This window comes from Choloepus didactylus, chromosome 6, assembly GCF_015220235.1.
Source record: "Choloepus didactylus isolate mChoDid1 chromosome 6, mChoDid1.pri, whole genome shotgun sequence".
Lineage (NCBI taxonomy): Eukaryota > Metazoa > Chordata > Mammalia > Pilosa > Megalonychidae > Choloepus > Choloepus didactylus.
This window is the reverse complement of record NC_051312.1, coordinates 5,283,038-5,297,140: the sequence shown is the minus strand read 5'-3', so window position 1 is coordinate 5,297,140 and position 14,103 is coordinate 5,283,038.

The window sequence follows — 14,103 nt, the reverse complement described above, 5'->3', positions numbered from 1 at the left end:
CGGGGCTGGTGGAAAGCAGGTTTTACAGCCACAGAAGGTGGTCCAGACCCAGCCCCCCAGGGGACGCGTCCCTCCCATGGAAGATCCGGACCCCAGCGCGGCCAGGAAGGTGTTTCCCACGCGGAGGCGGGACCAGCTCTGGGTGAGAACTGGGCCCTGGGTCTAAACCCGCTCCCCTCCCGCCTGGTGATGACGTAAGTCGAGGCCAGTAGTGGTTTTGTTTTTTTAGGGTTTGGGTTTTGTTTTTTTAGGATCAATTTGAGAGTCTCTGGCATGCAATTTGTAACAAAAAAAAAAAAAAAAAAGGGAATGGTTCACCATAGTTTCTCCCGGCCCACGGTGACTGACGCTGGCTGCTGATTTAGTCACTACTTTAGGCACTGGGGAGGGAAGGAGAGGACTCTGGATGGATAAAATTGGTCCCTGACTTGAGGACTTCCAGACCTAATAGGAGAAATGAACAGGGAAACAACTACAAGCAAAGAAACTCAAGGCCTGAGAGCTGAAGTCAAGCCCCGAGGTAGAGCAGGGACCTGGGCCCAAGGCTCCTGGCTCCAAGTCCACTACAGTTTCTGGGACCCGAAACTGCCTTTTTGGAGAATGGGCCATTTGAGAGGGGTTTCATAGGATAAGTAGGAGCTCACCAGCTGGAGGGCAGTTCAGGCACAAGAAACAGCAAATGCAGAGGTCAAGAGGCATGGAATTAGAGGGAGTGTTCAGGAGAGAGCAAGCAGCTTAGGCGGGCTGGTTCCAGGCATAGTCACAGAGAGTCTGAAGCCAGATCATAAAGGAAGGACCTGGGTTTTATCTTCTAGCCGCCCCACCTCCTCCCGCACACACACACAAAAAGCAGGCAAATACTCTGAGCAGGACAGAGACATGAGTGAATGTGTGGCCCACTTTATCAAAGATCAGTTTGTGTGTTTGATCATCTGAAAATGCGAAAAACAAAAGAAAATAACAACTAGATTCCTAAGAGTTGTACTTGTTACGGGAGAAGAAAACGAAGTAACGCATATCATCACGGAGGAAGACTGTAGTGCGGAAAGCTGGATGGCACCTTTGATTTTTTTTCAAAGACCCTTGAGGGCTAGCCTCTCGCTTTAGTCTCCAAAGGACTGTGAAATGTGGCAAAAGCGGGTTCTGCTCTCCCGTTGGCAGGTGAGGAAACGGAGCTCCAGCGGGTTTTGGTGAGGAGCCCGGGAAGGGGTGGGAGAGTGAGGTCACCGGTGACTCTGCCAGCAGAGCGAGCTGGCCTGCCCCGCTGAGCCTTCCCGGGCAGGTGGGTGGCCCAGGAAGCCGCCCAGCTCCGGGTGGGGCAAGGCCCAGGCCCCCGGCCCACAGCCTGGCCACTTCCCGGCCCCTGGCCCCAGCCGCCCGCAGTCCCCATCCTACCGCAGGCTGTCACCGAGGAGCGCGTGAGCATCCGGGCATCTCTGTGCAGTGCACGAGCAACCCCGAGCGCTAAAATAAGGCTTGTGCATGCTCCAGAAATACCCTGCCCAAAGCACTGGCCGGCGCTGGAAATAAACCTATCTGTTGGCTTCTCGCCCAGAGGCGTCGGGGCAGAGCTGGGAGAGCCACGTTTCCCCTCCCCACACCCTGTTATTTTGGGAAAATCAAACTGTTCCCACCACGAGCCTCCGCACTGTTCCACCAGACCCTTCTGCTAGAGAAACAAAAGAAACAGGAGCGTGACTCCTTCCATTCATTCATTCATTCATCATTCATTCATTCATTCCCCCAGCATATATGTCCACTCAACCGTTGCATGCCAAGAACAGCAGGTATGGCAGGGAGTGCGTCAGACAGAGGCTCTGGCACCCACCGGGGCTCGGTTTTAATCCTCTGCTGGTTCACGAGCCCTGTGACCTCAGGGAATGTCCTCTCTCCGGAGCGTGCAGCCCAGTGGTGGCAGGTCCACCGTGCTGTGGCCAGGGCCCTCAGAAAATGTCCCTCCCTGGTCAGCCTCCGAGCAGACCACATGCATTCCGCACCGCAGCCCTCTGACCCGCTGCTGGCCTTTCACCCTGGCGCCCAGCTGCTCTCCTGGGGCAGCCCCATCCCCACATCCCACTTAGGAGGAAGGCGCCCCTGTCTTCTGCCTCACCCAGCCCCTCTCGCCGCCTGGCTCCCTGGCTCTGGCTCAGGCTCACACTGCCTCTCTCTGCACCAAGCCACAGGGTCCTCCTCCTCCACCCCATGTTGTGGCCAAAAATGGGATCCTAAAAATGAAACCCAACCCCGCTCTGTCTCTGAGATTAAACACCCCATTTGTTTTTCTGTAGCTCACAGGCGTTTTCCAAAGTTCAGTGATTCAGGGGCCAGCTTTGCAATTTTTTTGCCACAGCCATGTGCCACCTGTTCTTTTATTTATTTAACTTTTTTCTTCAGATTGAGTCTCTTTTTTTAAGCTTAATTTTAAATTAAAAAGGAGACTATGTCTCTGTCACAAATGGCATCCGGTCTGTGGCAAAGATTGCTCATGTCCCCTGGTATCTGTTCACACCTTCTGCCTTTGCACGAGATCCCTAATTTTTAGCTGAACGCATCTCTGTCCAGAATCAAGGTTCAGTTTCCCATTCTCCCTTGCAGATAGGTGTGATCGTAAGTTCCAACTAAGTTCTGTCCAAATGCATGCAAGCAAAAGTAGTGCATGGAACCTGAAGGGAGGGAGATGTGCCCTTTGGCATCCCTTCTACTTCCTTCTAGCTGGGATGCAAGCTTGATAGCTGGAGTGAGAGCCGACATTTTGGGCCATGAGGCAGCAATGCAACAGGATAGAAGGAGCCTGCATTCCTGGTGATCATGGAGCCTCCCTACCAGCCTTGGATGGCTTACCTCAGGGCTGCATTTGTGTGAGAGAAATAAACTTCTCTCATTTAAGTCAGTGGGGTTTGGGGATTTCAGACACTTGCTACAAACCAAACCCCAATTGAAACATAGTATCACTTCGAGTAAGCAGCAGGGGACGATAAAAATGAATGCAGTGTAAAACTAATATTATGAAATCCCTGCTAGATTCTGCTGCCCTTCAAGTCTCTTAATCTGAGATCTGTCTGTCTCTGTCTAAACAGAGAGATTAGTCATCGTTAGCCCCAGACTGAGTCTCATGTTCTCATCCTCTAATGTGATTCATAGTCCCTCCCCTCACTCTATCTAAAATCATCTGGGCGCACAAACCCCATATGTTGAAAGCACCGTCCTTTAGTCCGGTCTGACCCCCTCGGCATCCTGTCGAGCCTTCCGTCACCCTTCCTCTGCCCCTCACCCTCCCCTAGAATGAGCGTTCCAGGATCGAGCAGCACACAATGTTTATTATTCCTCGGTGTTTTCCGAAGTGCTTTCCACTCTCTGAAATTCCCTTTCCTGCTTCTCTACGCTGCTCAACCCCACCTCACCCAGCCTCCGCTCCGATATTCCATCGGTTCACCATTTAGAAGACATTTATTGATTCCTCGCTACTGTGGTTCAACTGTGGGACCTGCAGACCCACTGCCGGCCTCTGCCATCTGTGCACTGGGTGTCTGGGGCCGGCTAGTTAGCGTCTGTCTGCCTCGGTGCCTCTCATCTGTAAAATGGAGATAATAATAGAACCTTCCTCAAGGAGGTCCATAAGGGTTAAATTGGTTAATTCATGTCAAGTACTTGGAACAGAGGCTGACACCCACCAGGGCCCCAGAAATGTTACCTGTTATTGTTACAGGTCATGCGTGGGGCTACAGCCATGAGTCAGGCAAGGTGGGAGGCTGACCTTCTAGAAGCTTCCACAGCAGAGCTTTGAGCCCCTTCCATGGTCATATGGATTAGGTGGGGTCGTCTGTGACTGGTCTGTCTTCCTTCTTAGACGGGGACTCCCAATGGCAGGGACCCTGGATCTTATTCACCTTTGACCTCTAGCACGTAGCCTGGGCACAGCAGGTGCTCTGGAAACAATACTGGTAAAGGACTGACCCGTGAAGCAGGTGTCCCCCTGGACAGGTGAGGAGCCCGAGGCCGAGAGGTTAAGGTGGACCCGGCACAGAGCTAGCAGGTCAGCTTTCAGACCCAGGTCTTCCAAGCCCAAGTCCAGCACTGTCTCTTCTGCACGCGTGGGGCAGGGCTTTGAGCGGCCTTTCTCACTGACGCATTCAACGTCACCTGGACTCATTTGTGGAAACGTTCAGTTGGAGAAAATGTCAGCAGTGTGAGCCCAGACCTTGACTTCAGCAAAGTGGATTCAGACCCAAACTCTCCCAAGAATTTGCTGTGCAGCCTTGAACAAATTTACTTTCTCTAAGCCTCATTTTCCTCACCCGCAAAAAGGGCTGATGTTCCAGTGATCTACTGCTGCGTGACAAATCACCCCCTAAACTTGATGGCTTACAATTCCTACCCAGGGTTTCTTGGCTCATGGAGCCAGGAAGGGCTTAGCTGGGTGGTTCTGGCTCAGGGTCTGGGTGGCTGCTGTCAAGTTGGAGCTGTGCTGGAGCAGCCGGGGACTGGCTGGTGTCCCTCAGTGGCTCTCCAAGCTGTCCCTTAGAATGGACTGATTTGGGCTTCCTCCCCATGTGGTAGGCTTAGAGCAGCGCAGCTGTTTCCAGGGTGGCTCTGGGCTTATGGCAAGTGGGATTTGCAAGCCTACCAGATTCAAGGGGAGCTGCCGGATTCTAGAAGCACATGCAGAACAGGCGATATTGTTGCAACCTTCTTTTGGAAAATACAGTCTGCTCCCGACAATAACACTCAAGCCTGCTCCAGAGAACCCCTGGGAGGCTTTCTGTGTGGGGAACTGAGTAAGTGCCTGATAAATGTGCACGCACGGTTTGGTGACTGTAGCACTGTTGATAGCTGCAGTAACTTTGTTACCCATCGCGGCAGCTCCTTCCTTCCCAGGTCAGGGCACGTCACTTTGTGGTCACAGCCCACAGCGATCGACTAAGGAGATGACTAGAGAAACTACGATGGCCATAAAGGGGAAAGGCATTCCGAGCTGTGCTCCGACATGGATGGACCTCAAAGACATCATGTGGGTGGGGTGACCAGCGCAGTGTGAGTCCACTAACTATGAAATAGCTAGAATAGGCCGATTCACAGGGACAGAAAGTAGACTTGAGGTTACTGGGGGCCGGGGGCAGGGGCAATGGGGAGTTAATACATAACAGGCGCAGAGTTTCTGTTTAGATAAAAGTGTTGGTAATGGACGGTGGTGATGGTAGCCCCACATCATGAATGTAATTAATATTGTTGAATTGTACACACGGAAGTGGCTGAAATGGGAAATTTAGGGTTTTACATGCATGGCCAGAATAAAAATCCTATGTATGTAAGCTCAAGATGGAGTGACAAAGAGCAGGCCCCAGTCAGCGCATGATGCCCCCAGCTCAGGCCAGGATGGCAGAGGCAAGGCGGCTGGGGCCCAGCAGCGGATGCCCCCCGGGGGCTGGGCATTCACAGGGGGTGTTTCCACAGGGCTGGGCGAGCCCATGTGCGGCCACACTTCCCCCGGGCACGTGGGGTCTCGGGATCCCAGCAGCCCCTCGTCAGGATCCCAACAGAGCCTTGCTGTTTGACTCCAACTGCCCCACTGCATGCCTGCACTTAACTAAGAATTCCTGCAAAAGGGGGTCTGTGTGAACAGGAGGGGCCGGAGAACGTGTTTATCAGGTTTCCTGGTGTCCATCTGGTCCTCTGCATCCCTGATGGTAGCGAACGGCCCCAGCTTGGCATCCCTTCCACAGCCCCCCACCCGTCACCCCCAAGCCAAGCACAGCCTCCATCTGTCCCTCTAATTCTTCTCCAAGTCCCCTCGTTTATGCCACCCCTTCAACTCCCATCTCTGGCTTACCAACCATTCTGGTTTGCTAATGCTGCCAGAATGCAAAACACCAGAAATGGATTGGCTTTTATAAAGGGGGTTTGTTTGGTTACAAAGTCACAGCCTTAAGTCCATAAAGTGTCCAAGGTTAGTCATCAACAATCGGGTACCTTCACTGAAGGATGGACATTGGCATCTGGTAAACATCTATTAACTCAGAAGTCACATGGCTGGCGTCTGCTTGCTCCCAGGTTGCGTTTCAAAATGGCGTTCTCCAAAATGTTGCTCTTTGGGCATTTTGTTCTCTCTTAGCTGCAGCTGCTCCTCAAAATGTCACTCTCAGTTGCTCTGAGTTCTTCTGTTTGTCAGCTCATTTATATGGCTCCAGTGATTTAATTCAGACCCACTCCGAATGTGTGGGGCCACACCTCCATGGAAATTATACAATCAAAGTCATCACCCTCAGTTGGGTGGGTCACATCTCCATGGAAACATCCAGTCAAAAGGTTCCAACCCAATCAACACTAATACATTGGCCCCCACAAGATTGCATCAAAGATAACGGCATTTTGGGGGACATAATACATCCAAACCGCACACCAACCTTAGCAGAAGAAAAGGTATAAAGGGTTTTGTTGTTGTTGTTGTTGTTTTGTTTTTTTCTGAAAACAGCACATCTAAGACCAGATGCTTACCAAATGTGATGTACACACTGCGTTGTTATCCAAGCAGTTTTGTCATCTCGTGTGTTATCTGCCATGTACTTTCCAATAAAATAATATGATTTCTAAGGAAATGCCAGAAATCCATCATTTCACATCGTTCTCCCTCTTTTCTAACATACCTTTGGGGGGAAACCCATGTTTTTCTTATTCTACAAAGAGGGACCCTTTGCGGGACAAATTCCAAGAGACACATGCTGCCTCAGAGGCCTTTCTACTGGTCCCGGGGGCAGCCCTTGGTCCCTGGTTGACTGTAAACTTCTCAGGGAATGAATGTCTTCACCTCAGTCCAGGAGAAGATGCTTTTCTTGGATGGAGGCAGGAGCCCCAGGCTCCCCTCCCTCCCTCTCTCTCCCTTCTTAGCCATCTGGAAAGAGTGGGCTGTGATTCCACCAGACACTTCTTTTTATTTTTAAAATTCAGTTTTATTGAGATATATTCACATACCATACAATCATCCATGGTGTACAATCAACTGTTCACAGTACCATCATATAGTTGTGCATTCATCACCGCAATCCATTTTTTTAAAATGGGCAAAAGACTTTAATAGATATTTTTCCAGAAAAGCTGTACAAATGGCCAAGAAACACATGAAAAGATGCTCAACATCAATAGCCGATAGGGAAATGCAAATTAAAACCTCAGTGATATACTACTTCACATCCACAAGGATGACTACTATTTTTTTAAATGGAAAACAAGGGTTGGTGTGGATGTGGAGAAATTGGAACTCTGTGCCCTGCTGGTGTGAATGTAAAGTGGTGAAGCCACTATGGAAAGTGAGATGGCAATTCTTCAAAAAGTTAAATATACAATTACCACTTGACCTAGCAACCTCACGTCTAGGTATATGCCCAAAGAGAGTGAAAACATGGTCACAGATACTTGTAACCAATGTTTATAGCAGCAATATTCACAATAGCCCAAAGCTGGAAACAACCCAATAGTCTATCAACACAGCGGAATATTATCTGGCCATAAGAAAAGCTGAAGTTATGAGACATGCTGCAACATGGAGTAACACTGAAAACATTATGCTCATGAAATAAGCAAGACACATAAAGACAAAAATTGTATAATATCACTTATAAATCTGAGATGACTAGAAATAGCAAATTCACAAATTCACAGTGCTAGAAAGCAAATTAGAGGTAATCAGGGGAAGGGGGGAAGAGGAAGGGGGAGAGTGTGTGTAAATTAAAAGAAAAAAAAAGCCATTCCCTGACCATTTACTCTCTAAGAGAGCTGATGATCTCCATGACTATGGGACTGGGCAAGTCTGAATTCCTTAATTCCATGGGAACTTGGATGAAGGTACCTGATGAATTCCCCAGGAGAAGCTGGCTATCTGAGCAGAGATGAAATTCTTCCTTCTGACCGCTGAAATCATACTTCTTTTAAGGCCTTCAACAGATTAGATGAGACTTCTCTCACTGCTGAAGGCCATCTCCTCAGTTGAGTGTAGATGCAGTCAGCCATAGATGCAATAGACTTACTGATAATTTAAATCCATCAAATATACTCTCACAGTAACAATCAGATTGGTGCTTTCTTGACCAAACAACTGGAAACTATATCTTAGCCAAGTTGACACATGAATTTTACCATCAAAGTTGGGTTTTCTTTTCATCTTCTTTTTAAACATAAATTATGGAACTATTTAAATTGCAAATCACAGGAAAACCGAGCATTTGCACCTGTTAGATCTGCAGAAGCTGAAAGCAATAAAGAAGGAAGACATACCACAAGCTGCTAATGTATCTCCATTTAAGAACTGACTTAACACTGGGTTTCTCTGACAGGACACAAGGCCGCCCATGATTTTCCTGAGGTTCCCCTCATACTCTGGCTGAGTAGAACACAGCAGTTTCAAAGGAAACGAGAACAGAGTCCTCCAGGACAGTAAGTCAGACTTGGTTAAACTGTTCTCTCACATGGTACATAAGCATGCTCAAATACCACTAGGAAAGAACCTGCATGCACATGGTGCCAACTGCTAGAAATTTTGCATCGAGTTAGAATGGAACAGTGTCTTTAACTTATCAGGTGATTTTATGTGTCAGGATGTGGTTAATTCCTTGGTGTTCAAGGACTACTCCTGAAGACACTGTTAAATAAAAACAAAAATAACCCCCTAGAGAGAAAATCCACATTCTAAGACACAAAATATTTTATCTGGGCAAAAGGATGTTTTAACTCATGAAACTCAAGGACACAAGAAAACAAGAACATTGACAACGAGATTCCCCAGGTGGGGCGGCATAGAGAGGAGTGGAAGCTAAGTAGTCCCCCTGGAACAACTACAAAAAAACAGAAACAACTAGTAAATAATCCAGAATAACTGCGGGCGGACAAACGAGACCACCCACTCATCATACACCAACCTGAATTGGTAGGAATGCCTGAGAACACAGCATAAAATCTGTAAGTAAAACCTGCGGAACCAGGTCGGGAGACCCCCTCCCCCATAGCCCGAGCTGCCAAGCCGTGTGGTGCCACAGAGACGCTCTCTCCCAGCAAGCGAATACGGCTCAGCTGAGCTCCAACTGGGGTTTTAAGTAGCGAGTGTGAACTGCTCACTACAGGTACGAATCCCCAAAAAACAGACAGAGGCTTTGGGTGACGACTGACCTGGGAGAGCCGGAGGGTCGCCTTGGACTGGGTCTGAAGGGGACTATCTGTTTCTTTCTTGGCTCAGTGGAGAAAGCCCCAGTCATTTTCAGTTTCCAGGGCTGTGACTCTGGGAAGGGTGGAGACAGCACAAGCAGAGAGCGGGACCATTGAAATGCTAATGACCTCCACCTGGGGGGTCTGTCTTCTCTAGGAGGAAAGAGGTGGGGCCCTTTCCATTCAGAACCAGACCCCAGAGCCTGGGGGAATGCGGGACACTGATTACGTGCTTCGACTTGGCGGGCCTGGGCTGGGGGACCTGATCAGCCCCTGGGGAGGGTGGTGGGCACGGGCGACAGCGCCCTCCACAGCCCCCCAGGCCTGGGAAAGTGAGGCCGGAGGCAGGCCCCATTTCCTCACCCAAAATACCACCGTTAGGGGAGGCTTGCCGGAGGGAACCGCCTTTTCCCCACCCCCTTATCTTGCCCGGACACTCCCCGTTGCCAGTGCAACTCCCATCACCACCAGTGCGCATACATTGTTGCCAGACACCGTTACCGGAGCAACTCCCGCACCTTTTCAATCAACCTCCGCGCCCTCTCAGAACCAATCCAAGCCTTTAACCCTTACAGCTACCCCGCCCTCTAAACCGCCCGATATAAGCTTGTACTCTCCCCTAATAAACTCTCTTGGCTTCTTCACCCTAAAAGAACCGTGTCCCGCCTGTTCCTTTCTCGCCGCCCTCCTTTGCACGCCTACGCCGGGGACCGGGCCCAGTCCCCCGCCTCGCCCTCGCCTCCGGGAAAGAGCCCCCGCCGCCGGTACCCTCCGAGCAATCCTGAGAGCCTAGGATTTAGCGACCGGCCGCCACCCCCCCCAGACGAGTCAACTGCGACCGCAGGGGAACACGGCCACACCTCCACTGGACAAGCAGCCATCGCAGCAGTATTGCTTCGTGCTGGGCATGTTGACGTGACAGCAGCCATTCACCAGCAAATCCTTCCTCTCACAAACGTATCCTAGTTCATCGGTGATGAGGTGCTTCCCTTGAATGGCGTTACGGCACTGATTGCCCGGTCAACTGCTATTGCCCAGGTTAAACTGCACTTTCCAGGGGATGGGCTGATCATGGTCCTGAACCTGGAGGAGATTCCAAGCTCTCACTGCCCTCTCCTCCTCTTCCGCAGAAGCCGGCGCCACACCGTGGCCCCTAGTTCACCACCCCGGTGCGGAGTGTGGGCGCAGGGCGCGGCATGTCCGGAGCCCGGGCGGCATAGCCCCGACGTGCCCCACAGCTCCATCCCCACTCCCAATGCATTTTTGAACATTTTCCTTACACCAGAAAGAATAAAAACAAGAATAAAAAATGAAAGTAAAAAAGGACTCTCAAATCATCTCCCCCATCCCACCCTATTTTTCATTAGTTTTTGTCCCCATTTTTCTACTCGTCCATCCATACACTGGACAAAGGGAGTGTGAGCCACAAGGTTTTCACCATCACACTGACCAGACACTTCTTTTTACAAGAAATGTCACCCAGGGCTGCAAAAGTCTCTGGTGTCCCCTGTTGGTTCTACCTTGTGGCTCAGGATCAGCAGTTCTGAACCCAATGCCCCCTCTGTATAACAAGCATTTCACCCCATCCCCTTTACTCTCACCCAATGGAGTGCCTAGAACACTCTAGCATGCTGGGCTCACTAAATATCCACGAGGTATCCAGTGGTACCCATAGTTGCTGTGCCAAGCAATCCCCGCTCCCGCATTTCCAAATACCCCCTAAGGGGAGGTAACGCTACCCCCACGCCACCCAACCACCCTGAGAACCACTGATCCAGATAGTTTGTTTCCTCAGGAGCTCAGGGCAGAGCCAGGGAGAGCTCCATGTTTTGTTCCTCGGCTCCCTCCCCAAGCCTTGGGCCCCCTTTGAGTTCCTCCTTTGCTACTGGGTGCAAAAAGCCGCCACAGTAGCCGCCACCCGACCTCAGCTTAGGCTCAGCTGGGAGCACCCCACAATTTCACCACTGTACTTAGAGATCTCCCTCATTTTAAAGATGTGGAAATTGAGGCCCAGAGGGAGAAGGAGAGGCTGGAACCAACACTTATAGCATGTCCGCTAGGTTCTTAGGTAGAGTGCTCCTTTAGTGCTCACAGCTTCCCTGAGAGGGAGGCATTGTCCCATTTTCAGAGGAGGAGACTGAGGGTCAGAGTGTCAGGGTCACATCACTATTGGGTGGCAAAGCCAGAACCAGAACCCGGGACTCCTTGTTCTAAGTCACTCCACCCTCCCTGCCTCTGCAATGAAGGAGCGGGGGATTGGACCTCACTTCTGCCTCTCTGTAGCGGCTGGCAGAGGCAGGGGTGGGGGGGCCCCGTGAGGATCAGAAACCAGGCTGCATACCCCGATCCTGTGAGTCAGAGCCGGAGGAGGTGGTGGCCATGCAGGCAGATCACGCAGCCCCCGCTCCAGCCCGGCTCTCTGCCTGGCACCACCACACCTGCATGGCCGGCTGTGTGGGCAGGACGGCATGTTCCCTCTATGAGCCAGGAGCTGATTCACGAGCACTCGGTGAGGACAAGCAGGTAGAACAAGGTCCAGACATCCCAGCGGAGGCTTAAAAATCATGTTCGACTCGTTTCCCTGCAGTGTTGTCTTCACCCACTCTGCAATGCCAGCTCCCCAGAGCCTCCTCGTGCCTCCTGCCTTCCGAGCTCCAAAAAGTTGGCATTTGCCCTTTTCTTCTGCTTGACTCTGCACTGCTTTCAGCACCGCCCTTTGAGAGCCCGCTGTACCTACTCCTTAGCCTGGAGGTCGATGCCTCATGCCAACTCCAGCTTCATCTCTAATTCCCGACGCAAATCTTCTGCTCTGGACAGATTCTTCCCTGTCCCCCGAAGGGACCATGGGCTTTCCTGCCTCCGAGTCTTTTGCCAATGAGCCCCTCATCAGGCTTGCTCTCCTCATCCCATTTTACCCACTAGGTTAAGAGGTCATGTTTCGAATCAGATCAACCTGATTTCAAACCCGGACTTTGTACTATGAAACATGGGGCAAGTTCCCAAACCTCTGGGACCTTCAGCTTCTTTATGTGTAGTGCTATTCAATTCAATAAACTTTTATGGAGCTCTTGTCTACAACAGTCTGGGGATTCAGAATGGAGGAATCTTACTTTTATTGTCTGTCCTTTTGTACTTTTTGAATGCTGTACCATGTGCAAGTATTATTTATTTAAAATTATTATTAAATAATAATTACTAATGACATAGAGCTATGAAAGGGTAAGACATCTCACTCCAGAGGCTGCCATGAGGATGAATGAAGGCAGTACAGGTCAAGTGCCAGGGCTGGTGTCCAGCAAAGAGAAAGTGCTCATTACATCACAGCTGTCACCAAAATCCTGCCCTTCCACCTCCTCTAATAAGCTCCTCCAGTTAAGCCTGACTCCTCCTCCTCTGGAGTCTCATAGCACCTTTGTTTGTACTATTTCATCCATTAATTCATCCATTTGTCCACCTTTCCATCCATCCATCCACTCGTCCATCTGTTCATCCATCCACTTATCCATCCATCCACTCATCCACCCATCCATCTGTTCATCCATCCACTTATCCATCCATCCACTCATCCACCCATCCATCCATCCATCCAACCATCCATCCATCCATCCATCCATCCATCCATCCATCCATCCATCCAATCACTCATCCATCCATCCACCCACCCATCCATTAATCCACCCATCTACCCACCCATCCATCTATCCATCCACCCATCTGTCCATCCATCCATCCATCCACCCACCCATCCATCCACCCACCCGTCCATCCATCCATCCATCCATCCATCATCCATCCATCCATCCATCCTATCACTCATTCATCCATCCACCCATCCACTTGTCCATCCGCTCATCCATCCATTCATCCATTCATCCACTCATCCATTCATTCATCCATCCATCCATCCATCCAACCATCCATCCATCCATCTATCCACTCATCCATCCATCCATCCACTCATCCATTCATTCATCCATCCATCCATCCATCCATCCATTCATCCATCCATCCATCCATCCACTCGTCAATTATTTATTGCACCCTTATAGTGTGTCAGGTCCTTTGCCGAGTGGGGAAGAGAGAATGACAATGAAGACAATCCTGCTCCTTCCCATCAGGAAAATCACTGTTACGCAGCAAAGAGACACCATCAGACTGTGTTTACCATGCAGTGTACAAACTTTGATTGGTCAAGCTTATGGCCGCAGAGTGCACATGGTGCAGTACATGCCTTGGGTTCAGAAAGAAGGGGTACCTAATTTGAGACCCAAAGATGGAACATGCCTGGGAAGGTGGGGGGAAGGACATTCCACATGAAGGGTAGGAGGTCAGAATGTAAGTGAAGAGAGTATGGCTGGAATGTTGAGCTTGAGGTCGGAGGGACTAGAGAAGTAAGGAGGCCTTGGAAGTTACGTGAAGGAATTTGATCTTTGCCCCAAGAGCAGATTTCAAAGGGCTTCAAGCAAAGGAGGGACAAGGTAAGATTCTGGTTTTGGAAAGATAACTCTGGCTGCGGTGTGGAAACAGGTAAACTCATGGTGCGGAACCCAGCGGGAGTGGAGATGACCCAGGCAAGGACTATGGGGCAGAGGGGGCAAGAGCACAGGGTGGCATCAAGAAGTTTCTATCCCAACTCTTTAAGAATTGTCACCATACTGAAAAGTTGAAAGAATAGTACCACGATCACTGTCTATCTCCATCTAGATTCAACAATCATTGGCTCCTCTCCCTTTTGCTTTCTCTCCATAGATAGCAAGAGCTATCTATGGAGAGCTATCTATGTTTCTTTTCTGAACCATTTGAATGTGAGCTGTAACCATCCTAAGGCCTCACCCCGAGGACATCGGCTGCATGTCCTGAGCCTGACCACAAGGCCACCATCACACCTCAGAAATTTAACAGGAATGCCATCTA